Below are 5,802 nucleotides of genomic sequence, written 5' to 3'. Positions count from 1 at the left end.
TTAGTAACTACTGCTTTTTCATCAAATTGGAATAAAAGAGCAAACCCAGCAAGACAGCAATTTCCTGAGACCACATTGGAAAAATCCAGAAATCCAGTTCTGTCCCAAAATATAATCAGTGTTACATAATCTACAGTAAGTGCACCAGATAAAGATAAATCGGCACCTGTCAGCTAATGAGGAAGGGTTATTAAATTATCCCACAGTAACAGTTCTTTCTCCTTTCCTCAAAAATCACTTTTAAAAACCTGCTTTAAATGCCTATTTTAAAAGACTGCTGTTATAAAATGTAACTTCCCATGCTAAAAACTCTCTTCAAATTCTTTCTCTAGAACCATATTCTAACAAGAAAGCAATAAAACTGCATACATTTTGAAAGATAAAAATACTTTATGTTAGCAGTTAAGAAAAGGGCTTGTTCTGGGTCAGTTGTTCTCTGTCTGTTGACACAGCAGAAGCAGCCTAGGCGAAGACCCACCAGGTGCCTCTGAACCACTGTCACTGGGGAGGAGGACACAGTCCCAAACGCTGAAGTTCACAGGAGCTCTGGCCCCAGTCAATGGGTCGGGTGTTTAACGGCAATGGGACCTATCTATTTTGCAACTTTGCTTTTGAGTTAAGCAGTAACTGCCCCCCACCCTCAGTCACCCACCCCTAATCATAGATAAATGTGCAAGGGAACCAACTTTATTTTCTTCCTTATCATTCCCCAGGACTTTTCCTTTGTTTCCCCCTCCACAGCTTCCTTTTGCACCCTGGTTTAGGGCCCAGAGCCTGCAACCTCTGCTGTGCAACACCCAGAGCATGCTAGAAAACCTGCACCCCTCAACAATCTTACCATGCTGTATCGCTATGAAATATCTGTCATTTTTCCACCACCATTGTCACCAAGGTCCTTCCGCTCCCCAGTCTCCTCACCATGCAAAGACTCCCCAAATTACCACTTGCTTAGTCTGGGGTGGGTTACCATGCCACGATTTCTGCACTTTGGTTCCGCTTGCTCTCACAGTGGAAGAGAGGCTTCTTTTCACCCCAAAATATGTAGAAAGACCAATAGAAAACAAAGCTCAGAACTGCAGAAGCATTAGTACCTACATAGGACTCAGGGCCAGATACACAAGGATTTCAGTTGGGAAATCAAGTCCCTAAATGTGTGTCTTTAGTGCCTAATGACCTTAACCCCTAGTTTTTCAGAAGTTAAAAACAGTGAATGTAGATGTTTTGAAACACTGTTCAGTTGTTTCAAAATGGATTCCTGGGATTCACATCTCTGGAATTAATAGCAAGTTAAGAAAAAAAAAATTATGTGAGAGTTCATAAGGAACAATGTTTGCAGTATGTTTAATTCCTTTTGCCTCCATCGACAGAAAAAAGAAAATTGTTATTTCCTACACAACTAATTCACGGATTTTCTTTGAGGTGGAAGTATTTGCAGTGTGAGCTATTGTTATGAGCACAGATAGAAAATAGTCATCTCAGTGTATCTCAACAGACTCATGACCATCTTTGTTGCTATTACCTAGGTACCAGATACATCCATTACATTCACTCCCAAACTTGGAGCCATAAGCCTCGAAGTGCCACAAAGTGTGAAAGTATTTGGTGGGAGATGGGAAGCAGGGAAGAGTAACAGGCTTGGAAATCACTAGCTCTGGAGTTACACAGTATCAGGGATAGGGGAGATCCGTGGTCACAGGCAGAATTCATGAACCTACACTTCAGAAAGTTTCCTTCATTGCCTACTGAGCTGTAAGCAGCAGGAACAACAGCAGATGCTAGTCCCACCAACAAACACCACCTAAATGGACGTTAACACAATATTCAGGTACAGGATCAACTGCAGATCTAGAGGAGGGTGCTATGCAGAATTTTGCAGTTTGGTTAGATACAGCCTTGACTAAAGCAGTGCTGTCAATTTTGACTAAGCAAAATACTCTAGGGGTCTAGAGGAGGGCAGAAACTATAGCCAGTTTAGAGCGTAAATCTCTCCAGCTGCAGGAAATACTATCAGCACTAATCATTTAATCGTGTTCAAGTGGAGTAAGTGGTCACCCTGAGTTTGCCTGAACGCGTATGTGAAGCAAGCTTATTTTGGATGAAATCTTCTTTATAAGCACAGTAGTTGTCTCCTGTATGTATTAATTTTTTGGGTACTTCTCTCAACTCCTTTTACTTCCTTTAGCTCCCCAGCTAAAATGCTGAGATAACTGCTTGTGTTTCCTACTTGTATGGCACTGTCAGAGGGAGAAGGGAGTGATTTAATAACTTAATGCTACAGAAATGTTGTTTTCAGCCAAAACAACAATCAAATTCCAAAGTTCTCTGAGATTTGATTCACGGTGTTTACAAAACTGCGGTTCTGTGACCTCTGCTTATCATTGCAATCATAAATAACTGGCTGTGTCCCTCTGCTCCTTTTCGTTTCCTTTATCCACTCTGTCTCTTACTTCATCCTTAAATTGTACGTTCTAAGGAACAGAGACCATCTTTTCACAATAATCAGCTAACCCTGCAGGACTATGTGTCAATTGTAGGTGCTTCTCTAATACACATAATGAATACTCAGAACAGTAACAGCGAGTTGAAACTGAAATACCCCTTCTGTGCCTCCCCTGCCAGTAGTTAACATCAAGTCATTGCAGTTTGATTTACACTAGCACATGGGCAAAACAGAGACCCAGCAATCATACAATTACATTCTAATGTTCTGCTCTGCGCTCTTCTGTTTATAAACAATATTAAGCACTTTGTAAATGTGATGCTTGGCATTTAACACGTAATTTAACCACCATTTTATCAACTTCGAATGCAACCTGCTTAAGTTTAATGGAGCCAAAAATGAATACTGTAAGAAAAGCGTAATCTCAAAATATGTTATGCCTAGTATTGAAGGAGGCATCTTATGTGAAGGCAAAAATCTGTGTCATTGCATGATATCATTATATTCAAATGGAAGAAATTCGTGTTTAGTATGAGCAATCATAGGAATCTTAAGGAAATTTTTCATTGTGACCAGTTTTGCTCACAGTTAGTTATATAGCTTTTTTTTTCAATTTGTGGGACAGAAAGAGAGATTTCTCTTCAGATAGAAGAAAGTTGTTTAAATCTTTTATAGGAATTTACAAAAAGCAATAATCAGATTTTTTAGTAAGCCAAATTACACAAAAAAAAGGGGGGGAGGGGATGCAAATGCCTTTCAACAAATGAAAATTACAGTCAGCACTAGTTTTAAAGTCAAGCTACTGGCAAACATCCATATCTAATAAAAGCAACTTTCCCAACGCTCCCCACCAAGAACTTTCTTTCCCTCTCACAATATCCCCATGTGCTTAAAAAGTAGCCGTGACAATTCTTAAGCATGTCGTGTAGCTAAAATACAAGACACCAGTTGATGAACTATGTACCCCTAGATCTGAATGGGAAAGTATGCCACATATGCTTAGATAACTTCAGAAATAGAAAAGTCATGGGAAAGGAACTTAAAAACTACATTAGTCTAAGAAATCGAAGACAAAAATCTAGCCCAGACCTCTAAGGGCACAGGTCTCGGAGGCCTTTCACATGACCAAATTATTTCATCATTCACAGTGTTCAAGGGCAACTCAGCCTGTGATTGCTTACTTAGTAAGTGGCATTTTTTTTTTCAGGCCTATTTCACCTTGCTGAAAATGCTGGTATTCTGCACCAAGTACTGTTTGGGAGTGTGGGGAAAGGTGGTAGAGCTTAGGATATTTCTGATCTATATCATCTCAAAGGAAGTGGATTACCTCAGCAGCTGAGATCCTGTACTGGCCTCTACCTACTGTCCTGTGGTTTTGATAATTTCAAGGTAGAATTTCAAGACAGGAGGTTTTTGTAACACATTTTCATCTGGGTTTTCCCTTTCGCTTACCAGAGCCCCCATCCCAACCTCAATATCATGTAGCTGAGCTCGTGTGAACTCGAAGGCTATTTCTGGTGGGAAGGAACAAGCATATAGTAGAGGGGATGGGAAATTTTAGAGAGTTAGGGAGAGGAAAAACCCCACTGCTCCATCTGGTCTCTGCAAAGACTGTACCTATGCTAAGGACATTGAGTGAACATATTTTGTTAAGAAAACAAGAAGTTATTGTACTTACAAAGAACTTGTGCTTAAGAACATAATCTTTCATCCCTTACCGGCTACCAGCATTTGTGTCTGTCTTGCCTACAGTTTGCTTTTGGGTACTTTTGATACGTAATACATATCATTAATACTATTCTTTTGTCCATATATCCCCAATTGTGCTGAAAGATTCCCAGATTTTAAAGATTAAAAATATGCCCCCTAAATTCAGCATTGCTGTACAACAGGCCAGTTCTTGAATGAGAGGTCAGCAGATAAAAAAGAATATAAGGGGATGCTGGGAGAATATTGAACAAGAGCAGATGTGCATATTTCACAGTAATGAGAAAAAATTAAGGATTTCAGAGTTGAATACCTAAAGTGAAAATCCATCTTCTATTTCAATTACTGTAACAATAAAAGAAGTCTCCATATGATCTACTTTTTTCATCTAGTCCAAATGTGTAAATCTAGAGTTAAAATTATATTTTTAAATATATTATATATCTATTTCAAAGAATACCCAGGCAAACCTGCTTTCTCTTTTTCTCTTATGCGTCTCTTCACACATCTCTTTTTCCTGTGTTGCTCCTGCAGGGTACAAGTCTCTGGGGTTGAAATCAGTTGAACTTTTGTTGTTGCCTCCACTGGCAGCAAGTTAAGACCCAAAACTCATTATCTGTCTGCAACTGTTCCGATATCTGTATCTCTTCTTTGTGCCAAGGATCTGAATACAAAGGTGAAGGGTGCTTTAGTACCTTTCAAATAGTAAATCTTGAAGAAGAACCATTAGCCCTGGGATGAAACAATCCTTTATTCTGACTTGGCTATTATGCAAATTAATTTAATAGATTTCTAACCTTTACCGCTATAACATGTAAATTGCCACCTCCTTACAAACAGGATTACCCCACCTTCATTCCCCCAATTAAATAAGAAATAAATGGCACAATAAGAAATTATTTGTAGGGATGTCAGTTTATTTGCATATGCTTTGGTATTCTCTTTGTAGTACATGCAGCTTAGGTTAACCAGTCGGGTGCTCTCTTCGTTACAGTTTAAATACTTTATATTTTTTTCTGACATATAATGCAAGAAAACACACAAAAGAAGGCTTTTAATAGCCGTTAATCAGGCCAAAAATGAAGGCTAAGTTTACAGCTGAAAGGCTTTGCAGGTATAGAGATTCTGGTATATTATCGTGGCAAAAAGTTAGTGCAGATGCGGTTTATACAAGCAGATAAATGCTTTTGCCACTACAGTTTATTCCAAGCGTTCCTTGTTTCTGCTGTGCCAGGTCAAATATATTAGAGCAGCTAAGCACAGTTTTATGGATGGAACTCCATTTACTCCTGGCAATTTTAATAGCACAGCCATTCTGGTCAGGCATCATGACTCATCACATTCTTCGTGGCAAAAGTTTGTACTCCAGCTGCCAAGCAATTATATGTGGTTGGTGGCAAAGAGAAACCACTCAAAAGCTAAAAGTAAGTTCTTAAAGAAATATCAAAATGAAGGTGAAAAACTCTGAAAGCAGGATAAAATACCACTCCTCTCATTGCACAAAAATCCTGACCGTAGTTACACAGTTCTTGTGGATGCTAGGAAGTTACACCTTGAATTGCTCTTGCTCAAAACTCAGCACATCAATATGGTCAAGTTATGGCCAACGCTATCTAAACCTCGACATCATTCAAACAGAACCTTTCCAGCATCAG

The sequence above is a fragment of the Pygoscelis adeliae genome, unplaced genomic scaffold (genome assembly GCF_000699105.1).
Source record: "Pygoscelis adeliae isolate BGI_AS28 unplaced genomic scaffold, ASM69910v1 Scaffold141, whole genome shotgun sequence".
In the NCBI taxonomy this organism is placed as follows: domain Eukaryota; kingdom Metazoa; phylum Chordata; class Aves; order Sphenisciformes; family Spheniscidae; genus Pygoscelis; species Pygoscelis adeliae.
Note: the sequence above shows the minus strand (reverse complement) of the source record.